The sequence below is a fragment of the Tachypleus tridentatus genome, chromosome 8 (assembly GCF_004210375.1).
Source record: "Tachypleus tridentatus isolate NWPU-2018 chromosome 8, ASM421037v1, whole genome shotgun sequence".
NCBI classification, from domain to species: domain Eukaryota; kingdom Metazoa; phylum Arthropoda; class Merostomata; order Xiphosura; family Limulidae; genus Tachypleus; species Tachypleus tridentatus.
The window spans coordinates 72,660,760-72,679,705 of record NC_134832.1 but is presented as its reverse complement, the minus strand read 5'-3'; the positions used below and the strand labels follow the sequence as shown (position 1 = coordinate 72,679,705).

General features: G+C 34.9%; 1 protein-coding gene across 2 annotated transcripts in view; it reads right to left on the bottom strand.

Annotated features, from left to right (window-relative positions):
- Positions 1 to 18,736, bottom strand: part of LOC143222661 (uncharacterized) — a 42,589-nt gene extending 23,853 nt beyond the window's left edge. The window contains exon 1 of one of the 2 annotated variants that reach the window (XM_076449462.1): positions 18,503 to 18,736. The gene's annotated coding sequence lies outside the window, so the exon portion shown is untranslated. Of the gene's footprint in view, positions 1 to 13,501; positions 14,044 to 18,502 lie in introns of those variants that run through there. The other variant, XM_076449461.1, reaches the window with a different exon arrangement.
- Between the last annotated feature and the right edge of the window lie 210 nt (positions 18,737 to 18,946).

Sequence of the window (18,946 nt, the reverse complement as noted above, 5' to 3'; positions counted from 1 at the left end):
TGGTGACATCACATCCCACATGAATGAATTGAACTTGAAACTTCAGGGGGAGAATAACTTTGTCTGTGATCTCTATAGAATCATTAAAGGATTTCGGAGAAAGCTGTCATTGTTTGAAGCACATTTGGAAGGAGGAAACCTCTCTCATTTTCAGTGTTTCAATGAGTTTCATGCTGGAATCACAGAAGATGTGAACCTGAAGTTTCAGAAAAAGATTATTGGTGATTTAAATATGCATTTTTAGAGAGATTTTCGGATCTCGACAGAATCGAAAGTGACGTTCTCCTTTTTCAGAATCCTTTTGATTGTGTCATTGATGACGTGCCAGTGGAACTTCAGCTGGAGGTCATTGATTTGCAAGGAAATGACTTGTTGAAAGCAAAACACAGAGAGGGACAACTAATTGCATTTTACAACTGCATACCTGAAGATGATTTTCCAAAGCTGAAGCAGTTCGAATCTGGTATGGCATCAATGTTCGGAGTAACTTATGTCTGTGAACAAGCATTTTCAAAAAATTAAGTATGTGAAGTCGGTACATTGATCAAGGTTGACTGATGAACATTTGAAAGCAATTCTAATGATTGGATGCAGCAATTCAAAACCGAACATTGAAGATATTTTGAAAGCCAAACGCCAATTTCATAAATCTCACTAACTTTTTTGCGGCTTAGTGAAATTCAGATATTTACTCACTATGTGCGATGTGACAATTGTTTTTGCTAATGTCACCTTCTTTGATAACCTTTTAGTGAATAAAAATGTTGGTTGTATTTCTGTTTGTTTTTTATTATATGTGTGTATTGCATGCTACTCCCACATGGCTAATGTGGCATCCTAAACTTAGTGTTAAGTCTTTTTACAGAGAGCTTTCGTTCTAACTTATGAGTATTGAACATAATGATCATGCGTACCGCGTTTCTCATTCCCCAAGTAATCTAGCCCTCTGTGAAAAAAAAGTTTGGTGACCCCTGTTCTAATGTAAGTCAAGCAACACAGTAACTTTATACTGTTAGTCTCACAATATAGAAGTTTTATACTGTCGGCCTAGCAACACGGCAATTTTTCGAATGTCAGCAAGACAGTAACATTTTTCTGTTAGCCAAACAATATAGTTATTTTCTACTGTGGGCCTAATAATGTTATACATTTCTAATGTCAGTCTAGCAATTTACTAAAATTGCAGAATTAATGTGTTAAAAAGAACATAATAAAACGGCTGGGTTAATGTGTTATATAAAATTAAATTAGACTAATGTGCATCGGAGAACTATGTAAACACATTTATTGTGCAATACGTAACTAGCTAAAAATGATGGATTAATTTGCTTCATAAAACCTCAGTACTTTTTTTTTAATTATTGTATTAATGCATTACATATAACCCAGTAAAAGTTCTGGATTAACACGTCAGCAAATCTACACATGAACTATTTGTACTAGCCTTCCTTAGTTTTTAACTAATAGACCGAAAGGAAGGCAGCTAACTCAACAGCAACCACCTTCAGTTTTTGAGCTTGTAACTGGATTTAGTATTATATACTTATTTTAATATTGATGTTTTTGAGTTAAATATATATTTAGAAATGCGTGTAACTTATACTGTTAAGTGTGTATCGCGAAATTCCCGCCTATTCTCTAAATCTGTAGGAGATTCTCGAGTGCACGAATCAACAATGTAGGATGTGTGTATTTAAACATTAGTGATTTCCAGTGTTGTTGCAAATTGAAATTTCGAGAATCCGCTTAATATTATTAAAGGTAGCCATAGCAACACGTGAAGAGACAGAATATTGTTACTGGTTTGCTGTATACAGTTAATGCACTATAAACCACAGAAGCTATAAACGTGATAAACGTTTATTAATAGAAAAACTACAGATATTGACCAGGACCGATAACGTATTTCGAACGCTAAAAAACATCCGACTTCAGCGAATTCACATAGAACATCAATATTTTTACGAAAACATTACATAACTTCAGCGGTAAAAGGTTGGCTTGTAAACGGCGTGAGATCAGCAAAGAATACAAAACTCGTTAACTTCTTGTTAAGTGAATTGTATCTACGTTAACTCAGAATTGGCTCATCGTGAGCCCTTAATAGGATATCAAGGAAGTTCCAGACCGTAAAGAAAATTTAATAGTATTTGTAATTTTGTATACCCTTTGTATGCAAATTATTTGTATATTTAAATATATTTGTATTAAGAAAGAAAACTGTGTATCAATCTTATTGGTAAATATCGTAAATTTCATATATTATCGACATTTAATTAACTTTTAAATTTAAACTACAATTTAACCCAGTTCTGGCTGTTTGAAATCGTAATACGTAACATGTTCTTGTAATCAAGTTGTGGAATTTTACCGTTTCTCCTACAACGTCCATACTTCCAGAAAAATCATGGGGGGGGAGATTTTGTGGCAAACAATCGCGAACATGGGATCTTCGGATTCACACTGAGCATGCTAGCAGTAATATCATGCCCGATACGTGCCTCACAGAACTCGGTAAAACTTCTGAATCATGTAAAACAGAAGAACTTGTCATGTCTGCACGTTACCGTTTTTGGTTGTTGTTTTTTTCACCTAACGAAATTTTAGACCTCTTACTCTCAGGTTTCATCCTGTAATACTTTTCTTCGCCCAAACTGAACTTAAGAATAAACCATGATAACCAAGCAAAGTTATTAACGTTCACCCTCCTTCTTAAACTTTGAAATAATCCAACACAGGACAACAAATATTTTATACTACATAAAAAATCTGAAAATGGAAAAGAAATACGCACAGACAAAACATACAGAAATAAAACAAATGTTAAAGAATATCATAAAGCTGTTAGTGGTATATAACTGCTTACCAGCATTCAAGATATTTTTAAGATAGTCTATTTCTTGAATTGTAAACCAAAGTGGTTATTTTATATAATTTTATTTACTTCTTGTATCCTTTATTCGGCTATTTTTATTCTGAACTATTTAATACCTGGATGAGGTGTTATTCTTTCTTTGACTTTATTACTATGCAACTACTTTTCCATGATTGGCTACGGAAAGTGAATGTGCAGTTTGATTCCGGACATAGGCGCAGGCGCCTGAATGTAGCCCTCTAGTGTTCATCTGTTATTGCACAGCAGATTCCCACCCGAGTTCGTAAATGATCGAAGAAACGGCCTATGTTCAATATTGTTTCAATGCTACTATGTAATAATACACAAATTATTATTTTATTGGTTAAAAAATCCTGTATGATTTTTTTATTTGTGTGGATTTGTAGTACATTTTAAGATTTTATATTTTCGCTTGATATGTATATTTAGTAACAGATTCATTCGACAAGAATCGAAGCTTAATCAAACACTTCGGAATATATGTAGTAGGGAAATTAAATAATTACATCCATGAAGTCAAACGAATAAACGTAATTATGAGGAATTACAACCATAATTTTTTTACAGCCATAAACAAAACACATTAACAAGCTACAACGTGGGTTATAAATTGTTGCCTAAGCTTTGGAGGTGACTTAGAAAATAGGACCCACACTGCGGTGGGGACACCATCTATCAGTCTTAGCCTCCAATTCGCTAGTCTGACATGAGAAGATTAGAAATTAGAAGAGCGAAATGTGGATGCTCAAGCCCACAACAACCCACATTTATATCACCCTATATATATGGCTTGCTGAAGATGAAATATGTACATTCCGAAATGTACAATTATTAAATGTTTGTTAATATATGTTTATATATTATTTTGCATGTTTATTATTACTACAAGTACTACACACACAAACACACAGGTGTCTGGCTAGATAAGGTTGACCACAAAAATTGCATTTTACTTCACTTGAATGACATTTTATACGCACAGTTTTGTCAGTTAACAATACAGTAACTTTCTTACTGTTAGTCTAAAAATATAGTAGTTTTACACTGTCAGCAGAACAATACAGCTGCTTTTTAATGTCAGCCTAGCAATACAATAATTTTCTAATGTCAGCATTACATTAACACTCTAATGTAAATGTTGTACCTATAATTCAGGTAAAATCATCCTTAATTTTAAACTGTGTACCAGCGGGAAGACAATGGAGCAAGAAAACCGCTTCCTGGTTAGTTACTCTTAACCAGAAAAATTGAATTAATACCACGACTTCTCGATCGAATCCAAAATCCTCAACTCTGTAATTAGATAACCACAACATAAAACCAAGATTTATAGTGACTGTATGACACGAGTTTGATATTTGACCACCAAGATTTACAGTGACTGTATGACACGAGTTTGATATTTGACCACCAAGATTTACAGTGACTGTATGACATGAGTTTGATATTTGACCACCAAGATTTATAGTGACTGTATGACACGAGTTTGATATTTGACCACCAAGATTTACAGTGACTGTATGACACGAGTTTGATATTTGACCACCAAGATTTATTTACATCCAAAAAACATACAAGTGATTCTTAGAAATTAGAATATAACGACAAGTTGTTTTTGAATTAAGCACAAAGCTACTCAATGGGCTATCTGTGCTCTGCCCACTACGGGTATCGAAACCCGGTTTTTAGCGTTGTAAGTCCACAGACATACCGCTGAGCCACTGTAGGGCATAACGATAAGAAAATGGCAAAAAATAAAATGAATTATAAAAGCACATTTGGTACTAATGGTACACTCCGCACCTGACGATAAGTGAAACAAAAAAAATGAAGCTAATCTCACTCCTAGGGAATCACCAAGAAAGACAATGAACATCTCAGTTTTACAACATGATCAGTTCTCGAGACTGATTGCTATCTTCGTTTTGTTTCGCGGTTATTAGGTTTAGAAAGATAACACTGTATACGTTTCATCCAACACATTGAACCTGATACCATGGTTATTCTCCCAAGATAGTGAGAAAGAGAAAAAAAAATCTATAAATATTTGATACGTAGTACAGTTATACAAACTGACACGTGATGCAAGACATGTTCAATTACACCGTAAAAATAGCATATTCCATATACATCTCTACGAGGGTGGCCTGCATGTAAAAAACGGTTAGATTCTCGGAGAGTGTGGTCCATATTATTTCATTCGTCAGTCAAGAATTAAAATAACATTAAGGGTGATTATAGTAGTGTGGACCAAGAACGAGGAGTTGATGTTCTATAGGTGTTTGCTGTACCGGTTCGATACGACCGGCTGATTATTTCACTACTTGGCATTTAAACAACGTGCATTAACACGTAAAGTGATTTAGTGGTTATGGAGCTGCGAAACATGTACACACATTTTTGTAAACGAAGCGTCTTCGTGTGTTTTAAAGTCACACACACAAAACACCTATATCGTTGTAAATACAAGTGAATCAAGCACCGTCAGACTCCGTGTTTACTTACAAAAAAAACAAAACACGTCCTCTGCTGGGATAACGGTAAGCCTGTGGATTTACAATGGTGAAATAAGGGGTTCGATTGCCCTCAATGGACACACAAGACAGTCCTATGTGGCTTTGTTATAAGAAAAACACACACACCTACATCGCTGTGAAGACTAAGTTACTTTACACACGGCCTTGTGAATCAAGCATCTTTCAGACACTGGGCTTATATTTCAACAACAGAAAACAGTAACATCCATACCGCTACAAACATCAACTTGTATAGGGTCTTATGAATCAACTTCACACACTGTGTGCTTAACGTTACACACACATTGAAAGCATTTACTCACATCTTTTAAATACGCAGCTTCAGCACTATGTGCTTATAATTCCATACGTAAACACCTATACTCATTGATAAAAATCAAATTACGCCAAATCCTGTAAACAAAGCACCTACGCTTGCGGTTACACTTCATTCAACCACTAAAATGTCTTGCGCATTTATTCACTAGTGCAACCTTTTAATTACACCAAAATTTTATAATTACATCATATAACACTTTAAGGACGTTGTACAAAATCTAAGTTCACCGAAGACAATGCAGTAGCATTGGCAGGTTTTTAAAAATCAAAATATAAATGACTCAAATATGATACATCTTAAACTCTCTGTTAAACAAGACAGTAATGGAAAAACACACGCCTTAATAAACTTTTAATTATTCTAAGTATATTTGAGCAAATAATCGCTACAAGTATTGTCCCAGGATTTTAATACAGAATACAACTTTTAACAAATCCTCTGTGCTGTGTAAGATACCAAATTAAAAAACAACAACAACATACAAGACTGTAATGGTAAAAATACATTTTAATCTTTCTATCTGCAAGGTTTGGTTTGAATTTCGCACAAAGCTGCACGAGGGCTATCTGCAAAAAAAATATTTGGTTTGTTTGGTTTTAAAGCAAAGCCAAATAGGGCTATTTTCTGTGTCTACAGCGAGGAATCGAACCACAGATTTCAGCGTCGTATATCCGTAAACTTACTTTATGGGAAAAGCTTTATTGATATTCTGAGTTCTGTGATGTGTGCTACGGTTTTGCAAAACAAAAATGACTTTCACCATTTTCAATCTCTTCAAACAAATGTAGGAGACGACCAGTTGATACGATACGAAAAATAGACTTATTTATTTTTTTAAATATCTTTATTTGTTTGCTTGACTGTGGAAATGATTTTATCAAACAAACAAAAAAGACCATTTATTCGTAAAATTATGATTGTCGTTAAGTTTCATACAAGTATGGGTCATATACGCTCGGGCGCATACGTGACAATACATCTAAATCTCCACTTGCGGTAAGGCACTTCTTTAACAAACATCCTGTAATCATGATCGCCTAGTACTAGAATGTATCACCATGACAACGGTATCTGTGATATACGCTGTTGTTTGCCAAACGATCTTTCCGTTTTCCAGCTAGTGCTGCTTGATTTTAATTTCTATATGAAGATGTGAAAAATTACAGGTATCAGCTAAGCAGAACATCAGTCGGGCAGAATAATGCTATGGTGGACCTACCAGAGGAAGATGAAAGGAAGGTGGAACTAGTGTCTATTTTATATCATCCCACGAATACTACTATAAACAAAAGCTAACACGTTATTGAATATCGTAACTTAATATTTCCACGACTATAGCACGACTCTTTTTTAACCTCTGATGTTTAATTTGTGAGGTGGAGAGAACAATACAGAATCTTCTACTCAGATACCATACTAACCAAACTGGGAAATGTAAATGTTTCCGTACATGAATCATATACATCAAACCGGGAACTGTTAACCAAAATTAAACGTTTCCATACATGTACCATACATCAAACCGGGAATTGTCAACACTCCTACGAAAAGTGGGGCCTAATAGGCCCCAGAGCAACTTGAAAGGTTATTAATATTAGGCTAATAAATTTGTATTTAAATAAAATTAAATTTTGGTTAACCAAAATTAAACGTTTCCATACATGAACCATATACATCAAACCGGGAATTGTTAACCAAAATTAAACGTTTCCATACATGAACCATATACATCAAACCGGGAATTGTAAACCAAAATTAAACGTTTCCATACATGTACCATACATCAAACCGGGAATTGTTAACTAAAATCAAACGTTTCCATACATGTACCATACATCAAACCGGGAATTGTAAACCAAAATCAAACGTTTCCATACGTGTACCATACATCAAACCGGGAACTGTAAACCAAAATTAAACGTTTCCATACATGTACCATACATCAAACCGGGTATTGTAAACCAAACCGGGAACTGTAAACCAAAATTAAACGTTTCCATACATGTACCATACATCAAACCGGGATTGTAAACCACAATTAAACGTTTCCATACATGTAAACCAAACCGGGAATTGTTAACCAAAATTAAACGTTTCCATACATGAACCATACATCAAACCGGGAATTGTTAACTAAAATCAAACGTTTCCATACATGAACCATACATCAAACCGGGAATTGTTAACTAAAATCAAACGTTTCCATACAATACATCAAACGTTTCCATAAACGTTTCCATACGTGTACCATACATCAAACCGGGAATTGTAAACCAAAATTAAACGTTTCCATACATGTACCATACATCAAACCGGGAATTGTAAACCAAAATTAAACGTTTCCATACATGTACCATACATCAAACCGGGAATTGTAAACCAAAATTAAACGTTTCCATACATGTACCATACATCAAACCGGGAATTGTTTCCAACCAATACATCAATTGTCAAACGTTTGTACCATCAAAACCAAAATCAAACGGGAATACATGGGTATTGTAAACCATTAAACGTTTCCATACATGTACCATACATCAAACCGGGAATTGTAAACCAAAATCAAACGTTTCCATACCATATACATCAAACCGGGAAAAATTGTTAACCAAAATTAAACGTTTCCATACATGTACCATACATCAAACCGGGAATTGTAAACCAAAATCAAACGTTTCCATACATGTACCATACATCAAACCGGGAATTGTAAACCAAAATCAAACGTTTCCATACATGTACCATACATCAAACCGGGAATTGTAAACCAAAATTAAACGTTTCCATACATGTACCATACATCAAACCGGGAATTGTAAACCAAAATTAAACGTTTCCATACATGTACCATACATCAAACCGGGAATTGTTTCCAAACCATACATCAAACCGGGAATTAAACGTTTCCATACATACATCAAACCGGGAATTGTAATTAAAATTAAACGTTTCCATACATGTCCATACATGTACCACCATACATCAAACCGGGAACTGTAAACCAAAATTAAACGTTTCCATACATGTACCATACATCAAACCGGGAATTGTAAACCAAAATTAAACGTTTCCATACATGTACCATACATCAAACCGGGAATTGTAAACCAAAATTAAACGTTTCCATACATGTACCATACATCAAACCGGGAATTGTAAACCAAAATTAAACGTTTCCATACATGAACCATACATCAAACCGGGAATTGTTAACTAAAATCAAACGTTTCCATACATGTACCATACATCAAACCGGGAATTGTTAACTTGTTTCCATACATGTACCATACATCAAACCGGGAATTGTAAACCAAAATCCATCAAACATGTACCATACATCAAACCGGGAACTGTAAACCAAAATTAAACGTTTCCATACATGTACCATACATCAAACCGGGTATTGTAAACCAAAATTAAACGTTTCCATACCATGTAAACGTTTCCATACCAAAAACCAAAATTAAACGTTTCCATACATGTACCATACATCAAACCGGGAAACCAAAATGTATAACCATAAAAACCGGGAATTAAACGTTTCCATACATGTGTACCATACATGTACATATACATCAAACCGGGAATTGTAAACCAAAATTAAACGTTTTTCCATACATGAACCATACATCAAACCGGGAATTGTAAACCAAAATCAAACGTTTCCATACATGTACCATACATCAAACCGGGAATTGTAAACCAAAATCAAACGTTTCCATACATGTACCATACATCAAACCGGGAATTGTAAACCAAAATTAAACGTTTCCATACATGAACCATACATCAAACCGGGAATGTGTTTCCATAACCATACATCAAACCGGGAATTGTAAACCAAAATCAAACGTTTCCATACATGTACCATACATCAAACCGGGAATTGTAAACCAAAATTAATACATGTACCATACATCAAACGGGAATTGTAAACCAAAATCAAACGTTTCCATACATGTACCATACATCAAACCGGGAACTGTAAACCAAAATTAAACGTTTCCATACATGTACCATACATCAAACCGGGAATTGTAAACCAAAATGAACCATAAATCAAACGTAAACCATACATCAAACCGGGAATTTCCATACATGTACCATACATCAAACCGGGAATTGTAAACCAAAATCAAACGTTTCCATACATGTACCATACATCAAACCGGGAACTGTAAACCAAAATTAAACGTTTCCATACATGGACCATATCAAACCGGGTGTAAACCAAATACATGAACCATACATCAAACCGGGAATTGTTAACCAAAATCAAACGTTTCCATACATGATACATCAAACCGGGAATTGTAAACCAAAATCAAACGTTTCCATACGTGTACCATACATCAAACCGGGAACTGTAAACCAAAATTAAACGTTTCCATACATGTACCATACATCAAACCGGGTATTGTAAACCATACATGTACCATACATCAAACCGGGAACTGTTTCCATACATGTACCATACATCAAACCGGGAATTGTAAACCAAAATCAAACGTTTCCATACATGTACCATACATCAAACCGGGAACTTAAAAAATTAAACGTTTCCATACATGTACCATACATCAAACCGGGAATTGTAAACCACAATTACCATACAAACCGGGTAATCCATACATGTACCATACATCAAACCATCAAACCGGGAATTGTAAACCAAAATCAAACGTTTCCATACATGTACCATACCATACATCAAACCGGGAATTGTAAACGTTTCCATACATGTACCAACATCAAACCGGGAATTAAACGTTTCCATACATGTACCATACATCAAACCGGGTATTGTAAACCACAATTAAATGTTTCCATACATGAACCATACATCAAACCGGGAATTGTAAACCAAAATTAAACGTTTCCATACATGTACCATACATCAAACCGGGAATTGTAAACCAAAATCAAACGTTTCCATACATGTACCATACATCAAACCGGGAATTGTAAACCAAAATTAAACGTTTCCATACATGTACCATACATCAAACCATACATGGACATTGTAAACCAAAATTAAACGTTTCCATACATGTACCATACATCAAACCGGGTAAACCAAAATTGTAAACCAAAATTAAACGTTTCCATACATGTACCATACATCAAACCGGGAATTGTAAACCAAAATTAAACGTTTCCATACATGTACCATACATCAAACCGGGAATTGTTAACTGTCAAACGTTTCCAAAATCAAACGTTTCCATACGTTTCCATGTACCATACATCAAACCGGGAATTGTAAACCAAAATTAAACGTTTCCATACATGTACCATACATCAAACCGGGAACTGTAAACCAAAATTAAACGTTTCCATACATGTACCATACATCAAACCGGGAACTGTAAACCAAAATTAAACGTTTCCATACATGTACCATACATCAAACCGGGTATTGTAAACCACAATTAAACGTTTCCATACATGTACCATATACCATATACATCAAACCGGGAATTGTTAACCAAAATTAAACGTTTCCATACATGTACCATATACATCAAACCGGGAATTGTTAACCAAAATTAAACGTTTCCATACATGAACCATATACATCAAACCGGGAATTGTTAACCAAAATTAAACGTTTCCATACATGAACCATACATCAAACCGGGAATTGTTAACTAAAATCAAACGTTTCCATACATGTACCATACATCAAACCGGGAATTGTAAACCAAAATCAAACGTTTCCATACGTGTACCATACATCAAACCGGGAACTGTAAACCAAAATTAAACGTTTCCATACATGTACCATACATCAAACCGGGAATTGTAAACCAAAATCAAACGTTTCCATACATGTACCATACATCAAACCGGGAATTGTAAACCAAAATTAAACGTTTCCATACATGTACCATACATAAACGTTTCCATACATGTACCATACATCAAACCGGGTATTGTAAACCACAATGTTTCCATAACCAAAATTGTAAACGTTTCCATACATGTACCATACATCAAACCGGGAATTGTAAACCAAAATTAAACGTTTCCATACATGAACCATAAACATCAAACCGGGAATTGTACCAACCAAAATTAAACGTTTCCATACATGTACCATACATCAAACCGGAATTGTAAACCAAAATTAAACCATACATTACATCAAACAATTGTTAACATGTACATGTACATACATCAAACCGGGAATTGTAAACCAAAATCAAACATCAAACCGGGAATTGTAAACCAAAATTAAACGTTTCCATACATGTACCATACATCAAACCGGGAATTGTAAACCAAAATTAAACGTTTCCATACATGTACCATACATCAAACCGGGAATTGTAAACCAAAATTAAACGTTTCCATACCATACATCCATACATCCGGGAATTGTAAACCAAAATTAAACGTTTCCATACATGTACCATACATCAAACCGGGAATTGTAAACCAAAATCAAACGTTTCCATACGTGTACCATACATCAAACCGGGGGAATTGTAAACCAAAATTAAACGTTTCCATACATGTACCATACATCAAACCGGGAATTGTAAACCAAAATTAAACGTTTCCATACATGTACCATACATCAAACCGGGAATTGTAAACCAAAATCAAACGTTTCCATACATGTACCATACATCAAACCGGGAACTGTAAACCAAAATTAAACGTTTCCATACATGTACCATGTAAACGTTTCCATACATGAACCATACATCAAACCGGAATCAATTGTAAACCAAAATCAAACGTTTCCATACATGTACCATACATCAAACCGGGAACTGTAAACCAAAATTAAACGTTTCCATACATGTACCATAATCAAACCGGGAATTGTAAACCAAAATTAAACGTTTCCATACATGTACCATAAACGTTTCCATACATCAAACCGGGAATTGTAAACCAAAATTAAACGTTTCCATACATGTACCATACATCAAACCGGGTATTGTAAACCAAAATTAAACGTTTCCATACATGTACCATACATCAAACCGGGAATTGTAAACCAAAATTAAACGTTTCCATACATGTACCATACATCAAACCGGGAATTGTAAACCAAAATAAACACCATACAAACCGGGAATTGTAAACCAAAATTAAACGTTTCCATACATGTACCATACATCAAACCGGGAATTGTAAACCAAAATTAAACGTTTCCATACATGTACCATACATCAAACCGGGTATTGTAAACCAAAATCAAACGTTTCCATACGTGTACCATACATCAAACCGGGAACTGTAAACTAAAATCAAACGTTTCCATACGTGTACCATACATCAAACCGGGAACTGTAAACCAAAATTAAACGTTTCCATACATGTACCATACATCAAACCGGGTATTGTAAACCAAAATCAAACGTTTCCATACATGAACCATACATCAAACCGGGAATTGTTAACTAAAATCAAACGTTTCCATACATGAACCATACATCAAACCGGGAATTGTTAACTAAAATCAAACGTTTCCATAGATGAAGCATACATCAAACCGGGAATTGTAAACCAAAATTAAACGTTTCCATGCATGAGCCATACATCAAACTGGGAGTAAAAAAAATAAACGTTTTCCTACATTAACTACAAATATATCACGTCCCAGATTATTGAAACACGAAACGGTGTAGTTCAGAAGCATTAACCACACAATTCAGACATTTGCTGCTACTACCAGTAAGGTTGAGCATTATAAAATATAGGTTACAAATAACAGATTTTAAGCTACTTTACCAGAAAGTGAGAATTCATGTCACACAACACTTATTAATCACGGTATTTTCCATTAATCTCTTAAACCATCTGGTATGATTGCAGAAAGAACCAGGTCGATCAGGATTCAAGCACTGACTAACATTGTGTCCGTTTCACTTTCTTCATTTCCGATCACGCATATCTTGCTGCAAATTACACAAGCGCCAAAGACACGATAAAAGCAGTTAGTGATGCAAGAATATCCACGCACCATACGCACGCACGTGCACACACTAAAATGTGGGTTTTACAAAGTTGAACGAAGCACGCGATGTGTAAGTCATTATGACTCTCTCTTGTTACCACAAATGATTGCTGTGATAGCCGAACGGTGAACTCGAAAGTCTAATGAGGCAAATATCTTTCCTTTCAATGCCGCTACTTCCAATAGTGACTTTATCATACATATCACGGTCTAAAAGATGAAGTGTTATACACCTACATGAAGAGAATTTTTCACTGTTCAACGCAAAAGTACGTTTTATTTCCAATTACGCTGTCTCGAAGGAAAACGCGAGTTTTACGGAAACCAGGAAGTGCATTGTGTTTTTTTGATTCTTATATATAGGACACTTGCTACTTTCAATCTCTAATTCAATTCCAACCTAACAAGTAATTTGAAAAATATTCAGCATTAGATTGTCTTGGAAATACCACAAATATGATTAAGACCACATTCTTAAATATGATTTGTTACATACATAAAAAAATTATATCTTAAAACATCGAACAGATAACAATGCAAAAGACAGAACATAGTTTGCATCTCCAGAACGACTATGTTACAAAATACACAGGCTAAATTATGGAATTATACTGTAACTCATCATTTTTTTTGTACTCTACACGTATTACAGTTGAAAAAAACGTGTGAACATAACTAAATTTTACTGTTACGTACCAAAGCAAATGTTACTGTATATAGTACAACTGTAAACTGTAATAAAAACAAAATATACACCATAAATGTTGGAAGCTACAACTACCGTAGTGGACCGATTATAGGGAGATCTCTAATATAATACGATCCATAGTATCAGAAACCATGGGAAAAAATTGAGAGTCACATGCCCTTTTCTTCAGGTCCACAAAAATCAATAGTATAACTGAACAGCCTACAGGTGGATTAGTTGCAAGATTAGCGCTGGCCATGAGCGAACATCTGGCGCGCATGCGTAGCTGGATGCTATCTGGAAATTCGAGAATGCGATAGGTGAGAGTAGGGGTTTAAAAGATCTGTAGACAGCTGCAATTATAAGGCGACTATCAATCTTATGCCTAGTTATTAATAAAAAACATGGTCTTGTAATCGGTACTTCAAAACATCATACAATTAAGTTTGCTCCAATGTTAGTTACTTTTACTTTGACCCAAGATAATACTAAAGCCATTCAGTTCTCTGCTGTCGCAGACTTGAGTAGAATGTTATAACTAACAAAATATCCGACAATAAACACGTCATTATATATTCACCTTAGAGCCCTTCAAAAACGCCTGATCACCTACCTCAAATTAATTCACTAGAGATATCATAATTAGTATGATGCCCAATTAAAGCGACAGAAAATAATGAACAGAGCAAGTTAATTACATAAAACCCCCAATTTTGTCTGACGTATGGGCGACTTTCTCTAGAGTTAAAACTCTTTTAATTAGTTCATGCATACAACTATACAATTCTATGAATATTCTACTCGATCTAATTACGTCATACAACGTAAATTTACTTAGAAAATGAAGTTCATTTAGAATTTTGATAAATTCTTCTGATAACGTGGGTTGTATACAAAAAAATTAAAAAGACTGCAAAGATAAATATGGACAATTCCTAGTTTTGTTTCCTGTTTGTTTGCTTGTTTTAAATTTTGCGCAAAGTTACTCGAGGGCTATCTGTGCTAGTCGTCCCTAATTCAGCAGTGTAAAACCAGAGAGAAGGCAACTAGTCATCACCACCCACCGCCAACTCTTGGGCTATTCTTTTACCAACGAATAATGGAATTGACCGTCACAATGTAACGCGCTCACGGCTGAAAGGGCGAACATGTCTGGTGTGATGGGGATTCGAACCCGCGACACTCGGATTAGGAGTCGAATGCCTTAACCAACTGGCCATGCCGGGCCGTTTCATAAGAGACGTCTAACGTTGTAATCTGTACTGTCGTGACGCCAATAAAACATACACCTGTCACGATTTACAAGAATAATTATACCATCTGTAGACTAGAACACAGCATGACATATGAACTTTAAATGCAAGAAATAAAATTATTTGTTACTCATAATTTTGGTTTTATTTACTCTTAGAAAACATCTTGTAAATACTGATTCTAAAAATACTTGTTGACACTAAGTACATTTTACAGGAATCGTTAACTTAAACATCATCACACTGAGTACATTACATTTTCAGAATAACAATTCAAGCTACAATATTCACTGATGGAGATAATGCTTACTTTTCATCTTTCTGTAAACGCTTTACACATATAAACTATTATTAAGTTTAATAAAACTTGTACAAAAAAGTCTAAGTAAAACGAATTTGACTATTTTCCTAAACTCATACGCTTGCACTATATCCAATTACAGGAAAATGTGCCCTTTTACTTAGACCATATTCCAACAAATCACATTGTTCTTTCTTATACAACTAATTTTAATCGAGGTTTAATGATACGTTTCCATAACGAACGCTGTTTATACTACGTTTCTTTGCTGACATAAAACAGTTAGTCAGCTTAAGAAACTGAAATGTGCGAAACCAAAGTCTCTTTCTTCAGATTTTCTTAAATTTTCAGATTTTCATGAATTAAAGTACAATTACTGATTCTCTCATAATGTGAAAAGGAAAGCCATTTTTATAAAACAGCTGCAATAGCCTAAAGCCTGCAGCGATCACAATAAATAGGTTTGTTTGTTTATCTTGAATTTAGCGCAAAGCTTCTCGAAGTCCAACTACGCTATTCGTCCCTAATTTAGCACCCACTCACCGCCAACTCTCAGACTATCTTTTAAAAAAGAATAATGTGATTGACCAATACATTATAACGTCCTCACGACTGAGAATGAGCATATTCAGTGATGGTGATTCGAGCCTGCGATCCGCAGGTTGCAAATCGAGCGCCCTAACCCCTGACCCTTAACCCATGTCAGGCCTAACAGAAAGGTAAATTACGTCTGATATTTCTCAGATTTGCTATTAAATGAACATTATATTCTTCAATTACTCCAATAAACCCCAAACAAACTATATTACAAGCTGTTTAGTGGGATACCTTATGTTAATAAGGCCGTTCTACAAGAGATACATATTAAATGAAACACCTTTCCAAGAGATCCAGTAACTTCAACAACAGTATACACAGTCAACACTGTAAGACATCTTACTGTCTATTTGCAATGTTTTACTTACGAACCTTTTATGATATTTACTCTTCTAATACCCTAGAAAACATTAAAAACATTTATTAATACCGAATATATCATCAGCTGCGAAGATAGCCCTCGTATAGCTTTGCGCGAAATTAAATAAAACAACAACAACAAAATCTCATCACCACCCACCGCCAACTAACTGTTGGATTACTCTTTAACCAACGAATATTAGGATCGTCCATCACATATAACGTCCCACGGCTGGAAGGACGAGCACGTTTGGTGGAATGGGGTTTCACAGGTACTTTACGTTTTCTTTCAGCCGTTAGCCATTACTGTAGGTTTAAGATTCAAAGAGTACTTTCACTTCTCTTTTCTTCGCTAAGTACTGTTGGAGGTTTTAGACTTATATTTACTGTTGTCTTGGTTACTCATTATTTCGGTTATATAATGAAGAAAACCGAACGATTTCTGTAGTCTTCGGGTAGCATTTGGCCTATGATCGCTGTTAATAAAGGCGTATGTTCCAAAACTAATTAACATCAGTCGCTGGCACCCACTGGATCAGAGATAGTTTTTTCTGGATTAAAACAACACAAGTTCAACAAAATTAGGTTGTTTAAAGAAACAAAATTCTTGGCTATTGTTGTCACTTTAATCCTAAGCTTACAATCGAATCTAGTGTTGACTAAAATAGTAATAAAACTCTTAGCTTTAGTTTTCCTACAAATACCACATGATGGTGGAAAGATAAGCAATAATGTAACAATGCGAAATTTGTTGCTAATGTACGGTGAAAATAACAGCGTTGTTAACAGCGTAAAATATGTATGTGTAAAGTCTGCATCTATACAGAGTAATATTACAGACAAGTGCAGATTTTCATACAATCTATATAAGTATAATACTACCGTTTGTTGTATATCCATGTAACTACTTCACATGCAGGTTGTTTTTTTTATGGGCATTTTCGCCTTTTTTTTTTACCACTACTTCGCCCCCTGTTGATGGATGGTATGAAGGCTTGTCAGGTTCATGGCTACACATAAATTTTCAACTTTGCATTTTTCGCTTTTCATGTACGTTTTTTAAAAATTACATATAAGAGCAAACAACTTTTCATGTCATAAGAAAACCAACCTTTCATTAAACGCGAATTTACATAACTTCTGCCAGGTGGCAGCTACTCCAGTTAGTTGTTAATAATTTAATGATTTGAAATGGTAAGATACAGTTGTTAAGAACTAATACAGAGATGAAAACAGTCATGAAACCTTGTTGGAACGAAGTGAAGCCCTACTGCAGTTCCCAGTATTTTATAACTAATTTATACCGAAATAGATTAGAACAATAAGTTTAGTGAGTTTCTGACGAAACGAAAAGCGTTTTCACAACAGAAAATTAATCACGATCTCAGAACTCCATTCAGCTCATTACATTTTAATCTAAGCCTTGCTCGTTTAAAAGTAACAACCTCGACGAAACACGCCGGATACAAAGTGTTACGATGATCACGTGCCAACCGGTTGAAGAATGGTTATCAGCATTCACCAACAATACTGAGAAACTGAAGCCAAACCATTTTCAAGTGAAAACAATACGTACCTATTTTCACGTACACTGAGTAAGAAGTGTGGCTTATGACGCAGGAGAGAATCTAGTTTCCAAGCGACTAACTTCCAACTTTTCTTTTTTTCACCACTACACACAATCAAACTATTCAATATACATCATACATCATCACAAGTTAGTAACGATATGCAATTTTTCTACTTAAATAGTAAATATTACGGTTTCAAAACAAAATGTCGCCGCATTTTTTACATTAACAAATCATGAAATAAAAAATAACGATGGGTCAAAAGGAAATGACGCAATTCTCTGGCGGAAATGTTCTACGCATTTGTTGAGATTGAACTGATAATGGGTTTAATACTTTTTTTCTCTCTCTCTCTCTCTCTCGTATATTCATAACTGTGCTCGATAACTTAGCTACCACGTTATTACGTTTCTTTACGGTGTACCTACAGCTATGTGAGCGTTATAGGG